Source organism: Schistocerca gregaria, chromosome X (genome assembly GCF_023897955.1).
Source record: "Schistocerca gregaria isolate iqSchGreg1 chromosome X, iqSchGreg1.2, whole genome shotgun sequence".
NCBI classification, from domain to species: Eukaryota; Metazoa; Arthropoda; class Insecta; order Orthoptera; family Acrididae; genus Schistocerca; species Schistocerca gregaria.
The window spans coordinates 308966405-308989495 of NC_064931.1; the positions used below are offsets into that span (position 1 = coordinate 308966405).

Genomic DNA, 23091 nt, shown 5'->3' on the forward strand with positions numbered 1-23091 from the left:
TTTAAAGGATTAACTTATAAATTAGTTCAAGACAGTCCATTACTAGTATTTGCTTTATTACCAAATCACCCACATTTAAACTGTCATTACAAAATGCTCTTATATTCCTACACATACCTTTAATTTGTGCTCCAAAAGACACCATGAAGTATATCTTCATTTAATTCACTCTATTAAATGACTGCCTCTGTTATCACTATGGTCATTGTGTAATATGTACGACAGGAAATTTGTGTGTTAGGAGACTCTTCTATGAAAATAGTTTACTGTGCTCTGAAAGCAGTCTCCCTTGTAGAGTAATTTAATGAAGTATATGCAATTGCTTTTATCAAATACACCTATAACATATTATACAGCTCTTATCATTTGACAATTCAACATTATGTGCTTCTACTCATAGGAATTGTACTCAGTGATAGGTAATATAAGTTTCTGGGTTGCATTTACAAGGGGACTTCAAAAAGTCGTCCCACATTAACCATTGTGAAATGAGTGGTGTATTATTGTAAGAGAGCAACTGCTCTATGTTTCCTGTAGACACAGTTCTGCTGCAGTAAAGTTAACAGTTTTATCATAGTGTGGGATTGAAATGGAGCAGCAACTGGAAACATACTCCAAAGTTGAAGTACACGGGACAGTACAATCCCTGTGGCAAAAGTCTGAATAGCACACAGATTCACTGTGAAATACTGATGGTATACAGACTAAATGCAATGTCATGTCCAGCCATAGTGAAATAGTGACAACAATTTGGCCAAGGCTGCACAGCTGTCAGTGACACTGACCAAGAAGGAAGACCATCAACATTGACCACAGATGAGAATGTCCAGGCAATTGAGGAACTGGTTCATGCCAGTCAGAGATTTTCCAACAATGATGTTCACACGATGGTTCTCAGATGTCTCCAAGACTAAGGAATGGATTTCTATCATGGAGGAATTGAATGATTGGTAGAATGTTCGAGACATTGTTTACAGAAACTTTCTCCTTTAGAATATTAGGCAATGAGTCACAGTCTGACCTTTACCATTTACTCATTGCTAAAATTTTATTGATAGTAATAGTATTTGAGTGGGCAGAATATTCCAGTAAATCTCTTCTATGACATTACTGTGTAGACTGAGAGCTATGCGTACACACTGACCACCCCACTTACAAATTACACTGTAGGAACTAGACTGAATGTTACATGCCATTCATCTGCAGACCCTTATGCCCTGATCAAAAATAGTACATGTATGTGCTCTGTGTTTCTTGTAACCATTTGCTTTGCTAGTCATGGAGGACAAGCTTGTGTCTCTCGTACTAAACTACCAAGATGCGAGGAGTACTACTTCATTTGAAAAGGAGCAAAATTGCTGGCATCACTAAGGAAATAGTTGTCATGGTGTATTGATATGCAACTGTTTTTCAACCTAGATTGATGTTTTTACATAGTTCAAGATACATCGAAATTGTGATCAACCCAGTGGAGTGAACGAATAGTTTACTATGGACACTTTTTGGTGCATTGCTGTAAAATGTTGTGGCAGAGGTCTAATACAAAAGATATGAGACAGATGCCATAGATTTGTATACTTAACAAATAGGTTCAATTTGTTAAGTCACATTCGAACTAGGATCTATTTGAGTCCACATACTGCTCAAAACATTTTTTTGTTCCAATTTCCAAGCTGCTGTGCAGAAGCTCTACCCTTTTTTGCTTCAGTGAACAGCTTCTCTACTGTCATTGGTTGATGGATCTATTTAATGGTATTTGTTGTAGCATAGGTGAAGAACACTTCATTATATTTGTCTATCTGCGTTTCAGAGTAGATCAAATAAGTAATTTGTCAAAATTCGTTTTGAACTGAGAAAACATAATTCTGTACCATGAACGGATTGTAATTGGAACAGTGAAACAGCTTCCACAACAAGGTGGAGTATGACAGTGGCATTATGTACAGATGTATGTCTCATTCTGAAGCCTTCAAATTAACTTAGAAGTCAACCTGCTTCTTAAAAGATTAATGAGACTTGTTCTGTATTCAGGGGAATCACTACAAAGACCTGATGCAGATCAACTGTGGATAATACTGTAACGATTTGAGCTGCGAAGTGTATTTCAGAATGTGGATGAAGATTTATGAGGACTTCAAAAAGTATGTTTCATATTAATATGACAGACCAGATAGGTTTCATTGAATGCTGCACTGCGAGTCAAAGTGACATAGATACATGACACTATTTTTCTGTATAGCCATCAAGTAACTGCAGTCAGAATGCTCTACCAGTCGTTCAATTCCTAGATGATAGAAATCCACTACCTGGTCATGGAGCCATTCGAGAACCATCACGCAAACGTCTCATTGTTGAAAAATCTCTTTTCTTCAAATGTTCTTTCAGCTTGCTGAAAAGATAGAAACTGCATGGTGAAAGAGCTGGACGTCACCCATGTCTGTGCAGCCTTGGTCAAAATTTTGGTGCCATTTCACTAAAACAGGACACAGCATTGCATTTAGATCATATATTGCCATAATTTTATGATGGAGCTGTTTGCAATTCAGACATTTCATTCACAAGAATTGTCCTGACCTGTGTACTTCAGCTTTGGAGTATGTTTCCAGTTGTTGCACCATTTAAGTCCCACTTTTTGATGCACCTGTTATCCATACCCCAGGAGAGCTGTGCCTGCAGTAAACCTGAAGCATGCCCTACCTCCTGAAAATGCACCGCTCTCAGTGTTCTTAGGATTGGACAACGTATGTAACTTAACTATGAAATCCCTATGTAGTAATAGTTTCTGGTCTTCCTCAGAGTGCTGCACTAAACTTGTGAAAGGGTATAAAAGTACTAGATGAATTTACAGTGCATACAGATAATTGCTTTTCATCAGTCTTCTATGTCACTGGTGTCCCCAAACAAAGGCTGCAGACTTTTCTAAGACTGTTGGTGGAATATTTTGCTAGCCTAGCAGTAAGAAGAGTTGTTAAGAGCCACGTGGGATCTTGCATCCAGTCTGTATTAGATTTAATAATGTTTCGTGTGGGTCATGGTTTGAGGTTCCTGGACACACAATCGTAAATAAATGTGATACAGTGTATTATGTCATCCAGAAAGTCAAATAAAATATGTCCTTGTTCCTCATATGACTAGTTAAATACGGAACATTTTCGACCACATGGTGAAATTGTAGGTTATCTTTTTTTAGGTCCCAGGGAGCTCTTCTAATTTTGTATTTGTTCAGGGCATTAAAACTGAATATTTGATAAAGTGACGCCAGTGATCAATCCCGGACAATAGACTCTGATATACAGTATACCAGTGGTACCTTTTTTCCCCCAATATTGAGGATTAACATAATATTTGGAGGCAGGACAGACACGTACATAGGGCTTCAGGTATTATCTTCCTACATTTGATCTCTGTACCTTCTTTTCCTTCAGTCAGTGATGGCCTGCTGAAATTGCTTTAATTATGTTGATGACCTATATACATTGACAGGAAAAGAAAAAAAGGAAAAAAAAAGAAAAAAGAAATTTGCAACACCATGAAAGAATTGTGCGTCATAAGCGATAGTTGGTAGAAATGTGTCTACATGTGAAAAGTCATGTCTACTCAAATTTCAAGCCAATCACGTAAGAGTGACATTAGTAGCAGCACCACTGTGAAGATGCAAACCAGGTATACTTTAGATACATGCTGTAATGGTTGTGTGAGCCTTAGTTGCCTTTGAGATTGGATGTGATGAGTTGCTATTAGTCAAGAATGCCTTTAAAGTGACAAAGATATTATCACCAGCACCTCACTGAGCTTGAACTAGGTCTTGTAGTAGGGTTAAGAGAAGCGGGTTGTTCCTTCCATGATATTGCAGAAAGACTTGCATGACTGCTGGCAGCAGTGGTAACAAGAATGTACGGTTGCAAGAAGACAGAGCTGTGGTACTACCGAGAGGGAAGACCATCATGTTTGGTGTATGGCTGTGGCACATCGTACTGCATCTACAGCAGCAATTTGAGCAGTAGTTGGCACCACAGTGACACAACAAACTTTAAAAATTGGTTACTTCAAGGACAGCTCCGGGCCATATGCCCTGTAATGTGCATTCCACTGAAACCAACCCACTGCCATTTGCGACTTCAGTGGTGTCAAGTGAGAACTCATTGGAGGGAATGGTGAAGATCTGTTGTGTTTTGTGATGAAAGCTGATTCTGCCTCGGTGCCAGTGACGGCTGTGTGTTGGTTAGGAGACCAGTTGAGGGCATGTAACCAACCTGTTTGCATGCTGGACACACTGATCCTACATCTGGAGTTGTGGTCTGAGATGCGATTTTGTATGACAGTGGCAGCATTCTCATGCTTATTCCACACACTTTTACTGCAAAATTGCACATTAGTCTGGTGATTCAACCTGTTGTGCTGCCATTCATGAACAGAATTCCTGAGGGTGTTTTCCAATAGGATAATGTTCATCCACATTCTGCTGTTGTAGCCCTGCATGCTCTATAGGATGCCGACGTGTTGGCTTGGCCTGCTCAATCCCCAGATCTATCTCCAACCAAGCACATATGGAACATCATCGGACAACAACTCGAGTGTCATCTACAAACACCATTAACCATCCCTGTATTGACTGACCAAGTGCAGTCAGCATGGAGCTCCACCCCACAAACTGACATGTGACCACCTGTACAACACAATGCATGCATGTCTGCATCCTTGCATTCAACTTTCTGGGGTTACACTGGTTGTTAATGAACTAGCATTTCACATTTGCCATAGCTTATCTCGTGCTTACATTAATCTCTGACCTTGCAGTGTTACTCACTTAAATGTGTTACCTAGACAAATGTATTCCCAAAATCAAAATTTCATTACTCTACATTAATTATTTTTTGTTTATGTGAGTTTTTCCCATCAGTGTATTTTACACTCACTTTACCATGACAATTGCAGCAGATATTTGAAAGCCTGAAGGATGGTTTGATAAATGTGATTTTTATTGTCTTCTTTTTAACCTGCCTGAACGCAGTATAATGGGCATTTTCTTAGTTTTAAGTTTTTATATGATGTTTGTGGGCAACACATAAAGTGAAGATCATCTTCACTGGTAATTTTTAAAGACCCTGGTAAGGTGCTGCTAACCAGGTTACTTGTCCCAATCTTTTAAGTCATGTATCATGATATGCAGACAAAACATGTTGTTTCAGTTGGGTAATATTTTATTATATATAAACATGACTGTGAGTGCACAGTATGCTACTCAGGAAGGTGTAGACATCTGAATGTTATTGATTACTTGTCCCAAGTCTTTTAAGTCATGTATCATGATATACAGACTAAACATGTTGTTTCAGTTGGGTAATATTTTATTATATATAAACAGGACTCTGAGTGCACAGTATGCTACTCAGGAAAGTGTAGACATCTGAATGTTATTGATTATCTCTATGTTGGACTTGGAGTCGCCATAGGTGGCAGCTGTAGACACTTCCTCTCTGCCAAAACTGATTAGTTCCTTTTTATCATCCATCAATAACTCGTTACAGGGTGTTAGGCATGTAGTCACTGAGATACACTCTGAGACCAAAAAAGGAGTGGGGGATGCACCATGAAGGAATTATCCAAATCAGACGGAAATTGGTGGATTTGATGTTCACGTACAGGATTACAATTTCAGAAAAATTGGATGATTTATTCAAGAGAAGGAGCTTCACAAATTGAGCAAGTCAGTAATGCATTGGTCCTCCTCTGGCCCTTATGCAAGCAGTTATGCCTCATGGTATTGTTTGATAGAGCTGTTGGATGTCCTCCTGAGGGATATCATGCCAAATTCTGTCCAGTTGGCACGGTAGATTGTCAAAATCCCTAGCAGGTTGTAGGGCCCTACCCATAATGCTCCAGACATTCTCAGTTGGCGAGAGACCCGGCGACCTTCCTGGGCAAGGTAGGGTTTAGCAAGCACAAAGACAAACAGCAGATACTCTCACCATGAGCGGGTGGGCATTATCTTGCTCAAATGTAAGCCCAGGATGGCTTGCCATGAAGGGCAACAAAACAGGTTGTAGAATATCATTGACATACCACTGTACTGTAAGGGTGCTGTGGATGACAGCCAAAGAGGTCTTGTTATGAAAAGAAATTGCACCCCAGACCATTACTCCTGGTTGTTGGGGTGTATGGTGGAGAATAGTCAGGCTGATATCCCACCGCTGTCTGGGGTGCTTCCAGGCACGTCTTTGGCCTGGATCTCATAGAGTGTAGGAGAATTGTCTTCAGTGATGAGTTCCACTTCAAACTGAGACCCATGAGCAGTGAAGGCATGTCTGGAGATGTCCCCGACAGCCGTAGGATACCAGCCTAACTGTTGCCCACTGTATGGCTCAACTGCCAGGAGTGATGGATGGTCTGTGGTGCCATTTTTTTCATGCAGGACCCTTTTGGTTGTCATCCATGGCACCATTACAGCACAGCAATGTGTAGGCAGTGTTCTATGCCCTGCTTTGTTGCTCTTCGTGGCAATTCACCCAGGACTTACTTTTCAGCAAGATAGTGCCCTTCTGCTCATAGCGAGAGTTTCTACTGCTTGTCTCCATGCTTTCCAAACCATACCTTGGCCAACAAAGTTGACAGATCTCTCCCCAGTTGAGAATGTTTGGAGCATTATGGGCAGGACCTTCCAACAAGCTAGGAATTTGGACAATCTAACACCCCATTTGGACAGAGTTTGGTACGATATCCCTCAGGAGGACATCAAACAAGTCTATCAATAAGGGCCAAGCCAAATAACTGCTTGCATAAGGGCCAAAGTGGACCAGTGCATTGTTGATTTGCTTAATTTTTGAAGCTATTTCTCTTGAATAAATCATTCAGTTTTTCAGAATTCGTAATCGTTGGTTTGTCTGGACATGTACATCCCACCTACCAATTTTGCTCCTGTTCAGATAATTCCTTTATGGTGTTTGTTTTTTCTTTTTTTTTTCTTCATAGAGTGTATTTTTCAGCTGAACATTATCTCTGTGGCTCCCAGCCTGTACTTAGAATGTTTATCCGTTAACATGTAGCAATGAGATATGTTGATCTTGATGTTATACAAATTACATTTCCTGCTCAATATTATTGTTATTTCATCACCTTAACTGTATAAGGTGATCATGACAGTCTCAAAATACAAGAAGATCCATAACTACTATGGACAGCAAACTTGAGAGTATTCACCTTCCTGTCTGTGACACAACTATTTTGCTCTTTCATGCAAGATAAATCTATACCTGTGAGTATGACATTACTTTCATTCCTTCCTTGATATTTCTTTACATTTTTATTTTATACACAAGTCAAGTCATTAATTGCTGTGTGTTATGACAAGCACTCAAATGTGTGACAATGTCATTTTCAGGTCCACACCATGGTGATACAAACCATAAGAAAAAGACTGTGTGCTTCATCTTCCTATTTAAAGTTGTAATGCAGAGTCAGCTTTAGTTTCCTGTGTGTGACGTGTTCGGTTTCGCTTATGTGCTACGTTATGGCTGAAAAACTGTAGCATTTGGAACTCCTTACATTGTAAAATAGTTGTTGACTATATCACAGTAAAAATGACACATGTTAATTAGTCCTCTTTGTCTGTTATGGGTCGAAATTTTACTTCTGCAGCACTACATCTACATGAATTATCTGTAAAGAGGGGCATCTTTCTACTGCAGTGTGTTGTATTGAATTTGCTTTTATTTTTTTTATTTTTTTTTAAGGAGAAGTGTTATTCCTTCATGCTCTTTAGCTCACTTTTGTCCTGAAAATTGACCCTATACCTAGCATTTAACATCCATCTTTTGAGAAAAGATGCATCTTCCTTCTTTCCTATCAGAATTTGAACATGAGATGTGACTTTTTCCAGGTTAGCCACAGGACCAGAGTTTGCCATTTAATAGGAAATTCGTGTCTTATTGAGTCTAGCAATGAAAGTATGGTTGTGTTTGAGCTTAACACAAAGTTTTGTCAGTTCTATATTTTGGTCTAAACCCCTCCCCCCCTTCCATCACTCCACACCCCCCACCCACCCACCCACCCACCCACCCACCCACCCATCCTCCCCCCACCCCACCCCTCATTCATAACACAATGATCTTTTATTGTTCCACACTGATGTGTGTTAATGCATCCTCTGCTGATGAGTCAAATTTTTGATCCAGAAATTACACTATTCTTGTTTACATTGTCCTGGCCCTCCTCCTTTGTTTAATATTTAGCTTGTTTTATCAGGCAATACAATCGCATGTACATATATCGGACATTCTGACTTCAGCAGATGCATTGGGCCTGTATTGCTGGACAAATTGAAGTCTGTGGTTTAATGAGCTCACTTTCTACACTGCTATTACTACTGTCATTTGAACAAAGGGGACATGAATTTTGATGAATATCACAAGTGTTAAAACTCAAGCACTAATGAAAATTGCTTGATTTGTCATTGTGGTCTTGTTTAACTTTTCATTTGGCCTTGATGACAAGAAACAAGTAGACTAGTGAAAAGATATTTTGATGCATTGATGATGTTTTTCCAATAAATAATTTTTTTGCATAATTTCCATTGAAAATAACATCACTGATTATACACTCCTATAAATCAAGAATCAAAAGAAACTAATCCATAGCTGAAAGCTCCCACAGAAGAACAATATTATGTAGCCCATAATAAAACAAATGACAAGTGCTATAAGATTACTGCCACTTCTTACATTGGAACACAGTAGGCGGCCAACTGCATGTGGCACTGCCCATTGGAGACTGGTTTTTTTGTTTGTTCAGGGGAGTTAAATACCTCAGTCTCTCAGATTATTTTCTGGCCATCAGTCCAAGATAATTTCTATTTTATAGGTGCACTTCACTTGAATGAATAGTAGTGTTTGTGGAATATCCTGTTGGTGCTAGTATTAAAAACTAAGATACACAAGATTGATGATCCACAATAATATTTATTTTATAGTTAATTGTGAACACCCTCAGACAACTTAAAGCTAACCAGTTGCAAAATAAAGGTTTATTAGCCCTTGACCTAGGTTTCGGTATTTCTAAAAATATCTTCGTTAGAAAGAGTGGGCCTTGTCACGTCACATGGTGGTAAATTACATTAACTGAAGCTGAGTGGCTCTTGTCCTATATAAAATTGAGATCAAAACTGGAAACATCACATGCTATGGCTGAAGACAGCAGCCAGATTACATTAAATGTATGTCAGAATAAATGCCCACTGGTAAAGGCTCTTGTCAACATACAATTATAGCAGGAGTCAAAGGATAAAATATTTGTGTAACTTAAGTACACATCATGCTGGAGACAAATGCATGGCATTTATTCTGCTCTATGTTGAATGTAATCTGTTTGCTGTCTTAAGTCATGGCATACGATGTTTCTGGATTCTATATAAATTTTATGTATGACAAGTGTCGCTTGGCTTCAGGTAATGTGATTTACAAGGCCCATTCCTGAAGAAGAAATTTTTAGAAATATCAAAACCTAGGTCAAGGGCTAATAATAAACCTTTATTTTGCAAATGGTTGGCTGAGTTTATAAACCTCTTCAGATTTATACAGTTGCTGATTCACAGCCATGTTTTAGATTTTGGCAACTTAAAACTAAAGTGATAGTCTACATAATATCAGTGAGAGCTTATAGCTGGTCAGAGATTGTTTTTCCAAAGATATCTAACTTTTTACAACTATATACAAAACACATGAATGATGAAGTTCCCAAAAGTTATAAAAAAATAAATGTTATATTACTTTTTGCACTGAGGTTAAATGTATAAGAATATGCAGGCCAAAAATAGTACGCAAGTTAATACTGGAAGAGACTACTGTGTTATATGGCCAAAATAATTGGTGAATGTGATAACAAAATCAAACAATGGAAAATCCTGGATGGAAAAATGACAATATTATGAAAAGAATAGATTGCTGCTCACCACATAGTGGACATGTTGAAGCACAGACAGACACAATAAAAAGACTGCTAAAAGAGTGAGCCTTCAGCCAAAAGCCCTTCTTCTCAGGTAAATAAAACACACACACATACATTCACATTCATCCAAGCACAACTCGCACACACATAACCAGTGTCTCTGACCATCGAAGAACAGACAAAAAGGGAAGGGGTCAGAGGAGAGGAAGGAGTCTGTGCAGTGTGGATGAGGAACAGTTATACTATCTACAACAAGCATATTATTCTGTGGTGAGAAAAATTTTGAGTGGCTGCTGCTAGTTTAGCAAGAGTGGATAATAGAACTGTATTTGATCAGCAAGGATTAAGTCAGGATCCTGTGACTGGTGTTTATTGATAGTCAGAATTTCAAGTAATGTTAGATTTCTGCCTCTAGCTTATCAATGGAGAACTTCACATTTAATATTATAAGAATGACTTTCATTTGGAACATGTTCAGCAAATTCGGAACATTTCATTTTCAGTCTCTAGCTAACTTCATGTCAGTGTAATAGTTATTGCCCTATGTGGTTGACCTGCATGTAATTTACATCACAAATTGCAAGAAATACCATAAATTCCATTCTGATCTAAAGGTGGAACCTTGTCTTTACTGTTGAACTGCACGTGGAAAACAGCATTCCTAGCATAAAAAGCTGGTGTATATTTCCTGGATTTTAGTTTGCTGGCAAGTCCATGTGAAGTCCTACCTTCATATAACATGGTGGCCCATTTGTTGCCTGTGTGATTTAGTGCCTTCCGAGGATGATACACAAGTGCTGTTATCCTCGTTCTTATGATATTAAAAGTTATGTTCTCCATAGATGAACTAAAGGAGAAAAACAACTTGAAATTCTGGTTATAGATAAACACCAATCACCAAATCCTGACTTAATCCGTAATTATGAAATACAGTTCCATTATTCACCTTTGGTAAAGTAGCAGCAACCAGTTAATATTTGTGTCACCATAGTATAATATGCCTGATATTAATAGTATAACTGTTCCTACCCACATTCCATTGAATCCCCCCCCATTTTTTGCTTGGTCTTCACATTCACCACTTATTTTGTCCATATAACATAGTAGTCTCTACCAGTGCTCACTTGCATACTGTTTTTGGTCTGTATATTCTTATACTTTTAATCTTTAATCTTTGAGTATAAAGTAATATAAGATTTATTTGTTCATAGCTACTGTGAATTTCATTATGCTTTTGTATTTATATACATATATAGTTGTAAAAGGTCGCATATCTTTAGAAAAACAATCTTTGTATAGCTACAAACTCTCGCAGATGTTTTGTGGACTATCTGTTTAGTCTTTACCGAGCAAGGTGGCGCAGTGGTTAGCACACCGGACTCGCATTCGGGAGGACGACGGTTCAATCCCGTCTCCGGCCATCCTGATTTAGGTTTTCCGTGCTTTCCCTAAATCGCTTCAGGCAAATGCCGGGATGGTTCCTTTGAAAGGGCACAGCCGATTTCCTTCCCCATCCTTCCCTCACCCGAGCTTGCGCTCCGTCTCTAATGACCTCGTTGTCGACGGGACGTTAAACACTAAGATCCTCCCTCCTCCCCTGTTTAGTCTTAAGACATCTGAGGATGGCCTAGAAAGCTGGTTTACAATGAACTTATAATAAATGTTATTGAGGAAGGTCACCTGCATATTTCAGTTTTTACTATGAGTAGTGATTTCATGCTGCCGTAATGATCCTCATACTGATTACATTTGCACTTATCAGGCTTTCCAGCCAATTACTTGCTCCAAGAGCACCATGGTGCATCTTCATTTTTCCTGTTATCCAAAAGCTGTTGTCGGAGACAGGAATACGTCATATTCTGCATATTACTCAAGTCATCATCAAATGGTTTATGAAGCACTGCATTGAATGAGGAACCATATAGTAGTTGTTAGAGGCCCTTAACCATGCTTTGAGATTAAATTCCTGGTATTGTAATCAGCATATATTCATATGTGCATATACAATTGGAGCATTTAAAAAAAACGTAATTTGTGTTTTGGTCTCAGTGCACTTACCTGAAAATAACTGAAAATAAATTACTTTCAGTTTGAAACCAAACTGGTGCTCATTTCTTGCCAAATAAATATGTTTGCCACATTGTTTTTGTAAAGCGATTCCTGAAATTCTCACTCAAATTGCCTCATGTGATGACAGCAAGGGACTATAATGTTCATATAAATTCCATTGTGTAAATTTGGTATCACTCCACCTCACCATCATTTATAAACATTATCTGTGTGGTATAACAAAATGAGATGAACTGTTTAGCTGCCCACACTATTTTCTGAAATCATGTAATATCTTTACACTGATCAGATGTTTTTGTCCAATCAGTATTGTTGTGGCACTAACAGCTGCTCATAGGCAAGTGCTGCATGTTGATTTCATTAAGATATTTGTTTCCATAACTACTTTGCTATGTTCTGAAAAATAGCTGTGCTGACATTTCCAAACAATAGGTAAATTCAGTCAATTTGATAAATTCGTTTACTTCCTTCAAATTTATGTTTCACAGTGTCTAATTTGAATTGTGATCCAAGTGATGGCAACACCTCAGCAGACTTCTTTGTCATAAACTTAAGATTAAGTTGGACTTTGTGCTGTTAAATGACAAAACAGCAACTTAATTTAGTTACAAGGCCTTTCTGTCTCAAACTAAAGCACAGAAGACACTTTATTATTCGAGTGCTAACAATTTTTAAGCAGCAGAAATAAAAATGTCATCTTCCAACTGAAATAACACCCAAAATATATCTGTCAAACTCCGTACTAAGGCATTCGATTATAATTATTTCTTTTTGCACACAGGGAAAACTAACTTTTCTCTTAGCTCTACTGTCAGTTTCCGTGTATGGTATTATTCAAAATGAGGAAAAAAAAATTGAACCATATGGTTACATCACATTTGTGTGTGCCTTCCCTACTCCCTCCCCCCTCCACACCCTATAAAGTTTCTTCCATTATCAATAAAGTTGTCTGTTCTTTACAAATTCCCATTAAGGAGTAATGCAATTTTGTTTCACGTACATAAAGTTGAGCTTTCTGCAGATTATTATGTTTATTTTGTGTCATACAGCTAATCAGTTGTTCAAGAAATTTGACCCAGAAGGAAACATTGCTATCTAAATTAAGAGGAAAAGAGAGTCTATTAATTATGAGAATTGAATTTAATTGTATGTTTCAGATATTTTTATATGTCCTATGTATGAAATTATCCTTGTACATCTTATCCCAGAAATATCTCCACACATTCATGTCTCAATTTTAAGCGACATTTCAAATCTCTTCCATTAATTATTTTCAAAGTCACGTATTTCAGTCTTGGGCTTTTAAAAATTATGAAAGTTTACTGTTACTCTAAGTGAAACAAACTATAAGATACAAATTTTGTCATCGTCCAAACATATGGCGTTGTTGGCAGAAATGAGGAAAGGTAATTACAAGCAGGATTTTATTTAGTAAAAAGAAAATATTTTTGTTGTCTTCCCCAGGAATCTTTATCAAACCAAAACACATTCAGTTTGTGAAAAATGTGTAATAAAAATGTTAGAATAACACAATAACCTGTAGAACAGCACCAGTTTGTGTAACCTATGCCTGCCACCTACTAGCATTCTACATTTTCTTGAGTTAAGAAACTATTTGCTGGTTTTGGAAAATTTCACTTCCAGTGCTAGCAATATCACGTTGACAAACTATGAGTTGTGATTAATGTGCATTAATTTTGTAAAATGTAAATTTGGTTCACTTGCCAGAGATTTCTCTGTGCATTAACTATTGCAGCATAGGGCTTCCAGCTGAAAATATACCGTGTTCTCACTAGTAGCCAAATATCGAAACATGAATATGTAAAAGCTGAATGATATTTATTTAATGTAAAGCTCTCAATTCATAAACTGTGTAGAATTAAAGTAAAACTTATACAGAGTCTTCTTACCACTGTACTCATCATTAGAAAATGTAAATACAGATAATGGTCTTCAAAACTTTGCTCTTAACCTAAGTGTGATGTGACTTTACATCACTTTACATTAATATTCGTCCCATGATGTTTGTTCATTAGCAGCCAAAAATCATTTTTATCTCATTCAGATGTAAATTTTATCAGTATATGGAACTTATAAATAACTTTCAGTACCAGCATTGGTTAATCACAATGTTTTCTTCTGGTGAATATGACACTTCAAATATTGTGACTCACTAACACTGCTAGTTGGCCGGTATCTGAAAAATTATTAAACACTGAACTCTATTACTTGAATTTTGAATAAAAATAACTTTGGTTGCTGTTTATATTCATGTTTTACTATGTGTAATTTTTCCCACGACAGCAACATCAGTTTTTTCACACTTCATCACAAGACCATATTTAAATGAAATTAGAAGGCTAAAATAACATACACTGATTGGGGAAAAAATGGCAGCACCAAGGAGTTGTGTGACAAAAATGGAAGTTAGTAGGTGTGTTTCTGCATCTGAAAGGTGGTATCTGTTCAGATTTCAGGCCAATCACATAAGAGTGGCACTAGTATCACTGCTTTGAGGATGAAAATCAGGTTTGCCTTAAATACACATTCTTGCCGTCATAAGTATTAGTTACATTTGAAGTTGGACTTGGTGAGATGATGATAGTCAAGAATGCCTTTAAGGCATCAAAGTCGCCATTATTAACACCTCACTGGGTTTTAATGAAGTCTTGAAATAGGGCTAAGAGAAGCTGGATGCTCTTTTTGCGATATTGCAGGAAGACTTGGCAGGAATGCAACCATTGTACATGATTGCTGGCAGCAATGATCGTGGGAGTTTACGGTCACAAGAAGACCAGGCTCCAGACGGCCACGTGGCACTACAAAGAGGGAAGACCATCATGTTCGACGCATGGCTCTGGCACATCACACACACACACACACACACACACACACACACACACACACACACACACTTCAAAAAAAAGTTTTGCATCACCTCTGTTTCGAGAGTTCCGGAACCTGTACAGAAAATTGGAATAGAGATCAACATAAATATCATTTCCACCATTTTTATTGCTCATGAAAACCACACATTGCATGTTGTACCACCATACAGTGAGACCATCAGAGGTGGTGGTCCAGATTGCTGTACACACCGGTACCTCTAATACCTACTAGCACATCCCCTTGCACTGATGCATGCCTGTATTTGTCGTGGCATACTATCCACAAGTTCATCAAGGCACTGTTGGTCCAGATTGTCCTACTCCTCGATGGTGATTCGGTGTAGGTCCCTCAGAGTGGTTGGTGGGTCATATCGTCCATAAACAGCCCTTTTCAATCTATCCCAGGCATGTTCGACAGGGTTCATGTCTGGAGGAGATGCTGGGCACTCTAGTCGAGCGATGTCGTTATCCTGAAGGAAGTCATTTACAAGATGTGTACGATGGGGGTGCGAATTATCGTCCGTGAAGACAGATGCCTCACCAATATGCTTTTGATACGTTTACACTATCTGTCGGAGGATACCATTCAAGGAATAATACAGCTATTGTGACACCTTCCATAACCATCAGCAGTGTATATCTCCCCGACATAATGCCACCCCAAAACAGCAGGCAACCTCCACCGAGCTGCACTCGCTGGACAGTGTGTCTGAGGCATTCAGCCTGACCGGGTTGCCTCCAAACACTTCTACGACGATTGTCTGGTTGAAAGCATATATGACATTCATCAGTAAAGAGAACGTGATGCCAATCCTGAGCAATCCGTTCGGCATGTTGTTGGGCCCATCTGTGCCACGCTGCATGTTGTCATGATTACAAAGATGGATGTCAGGAGTGAAGTTGCACATCGTGCAGCATATTGCACACGATGTCCTGTGGCATCACGAAAAGCATTATTCAACATGGTGGTGCTGCAGTCAGGGTTCCTCCGAGCCATAAGCCGTAGGTTGCGGTCATCCACTGTAGTAGTAGCCCTTTCGCAGCCTGAGCGAGGCATGTCATCGACAGTTCCTGTCATTGTATCTCCTCCATGTCCGAACAACATCGCTTTGGTTCACTCTGAGATGTCAGGACACTTCCCTTGTTGACAGCCCCTCCTGTCGCAAAGTAACAATGCGGACATGATCAAACTGTGATATTGACCGTCTAGGCATGCTTGAACTACAGACAACACGAGCTTTGTACCTCCTTCCTGGTGGGATGACTGGAAATGATGGGCTGTCAGACGCCCTCCACCTAATAGGTGTTGCTCATGCATGGTTGTCTACATCTTTGGGCAGGTTTAGTGACATCTCTGAACAGTCAAAAGAACTGCGTCTGTGCTACAGTATCCAAAGTTAACGTCTATCTTCAGAAGTTCTGGGAACCGGGGTGGTGCAAAGCTTTTTTTAGTGTGTGTATTTCATCTGCAGCAGCAAATTGAGCAGCAGTTGGCACCACAGTGACACAACAGATTGTTACAAATAGGTTACTTCAAGGCAGCCCTAAGCCAGACGCCTTGTTGTGTCCATTTCACTGACCCCCAACCGTCGCCATTTGCAACTTCAGTGGTGTCAAGCAAGAACTCATTGGAGGGTAGGATGGAGGTCTGTTGTGTTGTGTGATGAAAACTAGTTCCGCCTTGGTGCCAATGATAGTCTGTGTGCTAGACATAGTGGCCGTATACCTAGAGTTATGGTATCGGATACTATTTTGTATGACAGTAGGAACATTCCTGTTGTTGTACCATGCACCCTGAATGGAAATTTTTATGTCAGTCTGGTGATTTTACCTATTGTGCTGCTATTCATGAACAGCAGTGCAGTGGGTGTTTTCCAACAGAATAATTCTAGCCCACATACCACTGTTGGAACCCTACATGCTCTATAGAGTGTCGGCATGTTGCCTTGGCCTTCTCAATCCCGAGATCTGCCTCCAATTGAGCACCTATGGGAATCATCACACAACTCCAGTATTAACCGTCCCTGTATCGGCCTACCAGGTGCAACAGTCATGGAACTCCATCCCACAAACTGACATCCAGCACCTGACAACACAATGCATACATTCAAGATTCTGGTGGCTACATCAGTTATTAATGTACCAGCATTCAACATTTGCAATAGCTAATCTAGCACTTACATTAACCTGTGATCTTGCAGTGTTAATCACTTAAATATGTTACCTAGACAAATCTATATAGGACATGTCATTACTCTGCATTAATTATTTTTTGGTGTTGCAATTTTTTTCTCTCAGTGTATATGGCACACTCGTAAAGTACGTTACTTTATATATATTTACAAATCTGGGATTAATGTATCAAACTGTGAAACAAATAATGATTACTACTCAGCAAATAATGAAAGTACTGAGTGATATATAGTCAGCTAATAAGAACTAGAACAAGATAGGTCAGCTTATAAATTTACATTCCACTCCATGTATGCATGCGTGCGCACACATATGTGTGCACTCCCTCTGCCCCCCCCCCCCCCCCCCACACGCACACAAGTTAAATTATCTCACTAGTATGGCCTGACTAGTTAGGAAGTGTGTGTGTGTAGCTCGGCAACATGACTTGCACAGGGACTCAGTGAAGGGAAAGAAAATCAAGGGCAAGGAGAGGTAAGTACAGTAAGGGACTGAGATGGGAATACATTACTAGAGGGGGGGGGGGGGGGGGGGGGAGCTCAGCTGAGGTGCACGCAGGAGTTGAGATGGGAGGGAAGGGGCATGGGCAGGTTAGAATAATGGGAGAGGAAGATCACTAAGAGAATAGTGTTCGGAAAAATTCATAGATTCAAGTGGTTTTGCCCGACTCACCAGACTTACAGAATATCATGATCTGTAGTTGTGCCATTCATACTTCCAACCTCTTGTTAATTGGGTCATATTTAAGACTTGCATGCAAGACCTGTTCTGTGCACCCACTCAGCACGTCCTGTTCACCCACTCAGCACGACCTGTTGTTGCCCTACCACAGGGCTATTTTTCCTCATCAGATGCAAAGCACAAAAGCTGTCATACAACAACTCATGGAACAACTATAGAATAACCTTTAAAGTGAGAATAACTGTCAGTGAACTCTCCATAAGTATCAATAGCCACCATCAAACTTTGACCAGGGGCAAGATCAACTACCTATTGGCAGAGCATGCAGCCGAGCTCTACTTTGTCAACTTAAAAGGCTGTTTCACCAACTGTGGCATGTTTCTCCCTTGCCTGCACATGGACAGGCTCTCTGGGGTTCCAAATTGCTATCCCTTCTTCTTTTTGTTCTTTCATCTATAACTACATCTACAAACATATTCCACAAGCAACTGTATGGCATATGGCAAAGCGTACCATGTGCCACTATTAACCATTTCCTTTCCTGTTCCACTTGCAAATGGAAAAATGATTGTGTGCCTCCAAAGGAGCCCTAATTTCTCTTAACCTTGTCTATGTGTTCCATAGACGAAGTATATCGTTCTACAGTTCAGCTGCAAATCCGTGTTGTCTAAACTTTCTCAACAATGTTTCATGAAAAAATGTTGTCTTCTCTCCAAGGACTTCCTTTTAAGATCATGAAGCGTCTCCATAACACTCGAAGGTTGATTGAATGTACTGATAATAAGTGTAGCAGCATGCTTCTGAGTTGCTTCAATGGCTTCATGTAATCTGGCATGGTGGGGATCCCAGACACTCAACTAGTATCTGAGAAAGGGCTATGCAAGTGTTGTGTGAGTGGTCTCCTTTGTAGGTGAACTGCACTTTCCTAAAACTCTCCCAATAAACTGAAGTTGACCATTCTCCTTCCCTTCACTAACACTGTCCTTACATGCTCATTGCATTGCACATCGCTCTAAAATGTTACATTTAGATATATCTCTTAAAATTTGTACTTCATTAATATGACAATTGAAAAGATTTCATCCCCACATTTGAAGAAGTAATGTATCTACAGCTTCTACAACTGGTAAATATGAAGGTATTAATAAATTTATTACGTCATATGAATAATACGATACCATTAACCTATTATGTAAAGATTTTGAAACAAATGAAAAATACATATCGTCATTGACATGCATAGAGTAGATACAAGTCTCTTGATGACAAATTGTTTAATTCTCTTCATTGTTATATGTTTGCTTCATGTCTAATCTCATTAGACTTGAGTTTCAAGATATTCTGTTCATCTGCAAAGATTTGGATACAGCAGCAGAAACTTGCTTGCATATTTTGTCATAATGTAAAAGGAATTCCTATGGATGATACAATGTCTTTGTAGACTATTTCAAATTGGTCCCTTCCGTAATTTATAGAAATAAGAGGAAAAACTGTACAGCACTGAAAATGTGCTTCTATAACATTCTCAGTACTAAAATCATGCCCATTAGCAAAACTACTACATGCATGTCACACACAATTTGAATATAAATACTGATTGTGATTAATAGCCATCAATGTTACTAAAAATTTCGTTTCCTTACAGGCTTTTACCAAATACTCTTCATTGTAGTATTGGCATGGCCAACATAAAGGACCTGTTGGTATTGAGTCGAAATATCAGAAAAGTCTTTTTTTATCTTTTTCCTTGTAATGTAATTTAATTAGAACCTAGTTTGTTAATTACACCCAGATTTCTTTTATATTTTATCATAAATATGTTCTATATACTAGAATTTTTCATACATTGTATTTCTTCAAACTGTACAAAGCACTATCAGAAGTCTATGCATAAAAACTGCTGTGTATAATTTAGTACAATTTTACATTTCGTTAGTATTGTAGGTACTAATTAAATATTAACCTTTTATATTTAACAAAGTTTTAGAGGTGTCAAAAACAGTTTTTAATTAATCAGTGAATGAATTATTTATGTCTCATATTTTAACTTCTTTTAGTATCATAGACGCTTGGTTAACGAAAGAGTTTTTGTATGTGACAACAACCATTAAAGTGTACAGTAAATATGTTTTAACTTTTTACAAAATGTATATGAGACAGTTTGTTAATTTTTGTTAGTATTGTCAGCTATATCTTATATATGACACGATTTTAAATTGGATGTAAATTCCTTTTTATTTGTGACAAATTATTTATGCTTCATATTTTTAATGTGTTAGTCAAAGGCACCTAGTTGTTTATGCATTTTTGTATATGATATTTTAAGTAAAATGGTTTTTAATTTCTCGACAACTCAGTTATTTGTGGTATTTATGGTGCATAATGTAATGGGATGTTGTATTAGATTTAAAAGGAGGACTAAAATAAATATAAATAGATAATACATGTACTGCAATAAAGATAACTTAACCCTTTTAATTCCCTTTATTTGTGAAGTGTGCACATTCACAATATGTAGGAGCTCAGTTTCATGATTGCTCTGTACCATAATGAAATAATGCAATGGAAAATCCAGGATGGAATTTTGACAGTATTGTGAAAGTCAGAGATTGCATCTCACCATGTAGAGGAGACACTGAGTTGCAGCCAGGTACAACAAAAAGATCACTATACATTTAAGCTTTTGGTTTAAAGGCCTTCTTCTAAAGTTGAAACCCCACACATTTTCAAAACACACACACACACACACACACACACACACACACACACACATATATATATATATATATATATATATATATATATATATATATATATATATATATTAAAAATAAAGATTCCAAGACTTACCAAGCGGGAAAGCGCCGGCAGACAGGCACATGAACAAAACACACAAACACACACACAGAATTACAAGCTTTCGCAACTGGCAGTTGCTTCGTCAGGAAGGAAGGAAGGAGAGGGAAAAATGAAAGGGTGTGGGTTTTAAGGGAGAGGGTAAGGAGTCATTCCAATCCCGGGAGCGGAAAGACTTCCCTTAGGGGAAAAAAAGGACAGGTATACACTCGCGCACACACACACACACACATATCCATCCGCACATACACAGACACAAGCAGACATATAGAAATATGTCTGCTTGTGTCTGTGTATGTGCGGATGGATATGTGTGTGTGTGTGTGTGCGCGAGTGTATACCTGTCCTTTTTTTCCCCTAAGGGAAGTCTTTCCGCTCCCGGGATTGGAATGACTCCTTACCCTCTCCCTTAAAACCCACACCCTTTCATTTTTCCCTCTCCTTCCTTCCTTCCTGACGAAGCAACTGCCAGTTGCGAAAGCTTGTAATTCTGTGTGTGTGTTTGTGTGTTTTGTTCATGTGCCTGTCTGCCGGCGCTTTCCCGCTTGGTAAGTCTTGGAATCTTTATTTTTAATATATTTTTCCCATGTGGAAGTTTCTTTCTGTTTTATATATATATATATATATATATATATATATATATACTGTTATCTCTATCCTCTGAGTCCAGCCCCAGCAGCCAGAGACAGTGGTTTTATGTGTGTGTGTGTGTGTGTGTGTGTGTGTGTGTGTGTGTGTGTGTGTGTGTGTTTGTTTGTTTTCTACTTTAGAAGAAGGTCTTTTGGTTGAAAGCTTAAAAGTATAGCAGTCTTTTTGTCGTGCCTGTCTGCAACTCAACATCTCCTCAATAAACAGTTGTGTATAGAGTAACTTTATTATACTATCATCAGCATACACATACAGACACAACTATTAGTCAGTTTACTGACATGACTGTTTGTAATATCAGAAGTCTTTCTTTTAGAACATATTTTTATTTTGATTTGATTTTGACCAGTACATTACAGTAGTTTGCATACAGTTTTTAATACATTGCCAGACTGCAAACTATTTGTAGAAATGGTTCTTGGACAAGACGCCTGATGATGATGTGAAATTCTCACAATATTTCATCGACGCAACTGACCAACGTCTCCAGATACAGCAAATTCACTGATGAGCTGTGACTAGTGAAAGAAATTATAGGAGGCGTTAGTCACAGATCAGCAGTGTGTTCAATGCATCTGAAGGTGTTGATCATTAAGACCAATGAAATCCTGTGGGAATTTCACAAGGACATCAGATGTCCTGCCCAAGAACCATTTCTAGACCTAGTCTGTTAGGAAAGCCTCAAGCATCACATACAAACAATTTTGTTCGCAAAAAGATTAATCAAAAGTTCCTGCCTATCAGTTTTTCATATATTATATAAGGTGTACTGCTCCCACTTCCTTCTTTCATGGCCACTTCACTGTATTTCCTCGCAGCTGACAGCTGACCTGCAGAGGTTAGTGTAATGTGCTCCTCATAACTGAAAGTTGAACTTTGAAGTACTTAACACATTCCGGGTTTTTTTTTTTTTTTTCTCCTTCTTCTTCCAATCTGTTTCTCATGTTTGCATAGTATTTGAAAGAATGCCTTCTTAATATGCTCCATTCAAGGTGAAGAATTGAGTAGGTAGTTTGTGAAACAGAACTCTGCCCAAATGTACTGATGCATGACAAATCTCTGGCATGACACGAAAAACATTGATAACTGCAGATTTTCACAGTTTCTATAGAGTTTTAATGGTGCAATTTGTAGAGAATAGTTTTGAAAAAAATTGAAATCCTAGTAAAGTGTAACTTAATTTATTTTCTTTTGTTCCATAGATCAAGGCAGGCAGTGTCATGTTAAAAGATCTATTGTGATTGACTCATGTTACAGCATTGCAAAAATTTTATTGTGGTTCCCTAAATCATTTAGAGTAAATATGAGCTGGATATACCCCATCAATGCTTTTCAAATATGTGCAACTCTTGTAAGAGCCATGCATCAACTGGATGTCAAAACTCAACCCAAAAGGTATTTCTTCTCCTTGAATTGTACAGAAAGTCATTAATATAAATAATGAATTATTTACTGAAAGGCATTTTGGAAAACACCATACTCTATACCAATAAAATTTATATACCCTATAGGTGCACAAACGGTTTCAACCTTCTTGGTCATTTTCGAGTACCTAAGGAAAAGAACCATGAATACAAAAGTTTGTTTTAGCTATTGCATGGGAAAAATAACAAATATATCAAATTACTCACAGAATAGAGGACAGTTATATTACAACCCACCAAGTGTGTTCCGTGTATTCATATATGTAAACAATTGTCAAATAATTTGAATCTGACATCATATTAACATACATTTATATCAAATGGTCATACACACCATAATTTGTAACATTGTCTGTGTGTGACACATGAAAACAGGCAAAGTTCATGTCTGC

The 23091-nt window shown here is 38.2% G+C and overlaps 1 long non-coding RNA gene across 1 annotated transcript in view; it reads left to right on the forward strand.

Annotated features, from left to right (window-relative positions):
- Positions 1-20249, forward strand: part of LOC126297418 (uncharacterized) — a 56447-nt gene extending 36198 nt beyond the window's left edge. Inside the window, exon 2 of the long non-coding RNA XR_007552521.1 lies at positions 19417-20249. This is a non-coding gene — a long non-coding RNA (uncharacterized LOC126297418). The remainder of the gene's footprint in view (positions 1-19416) is intronic.
- The last annotated feature ends 2842 nt before the right edge of the window (positions 20250-23091 follow it).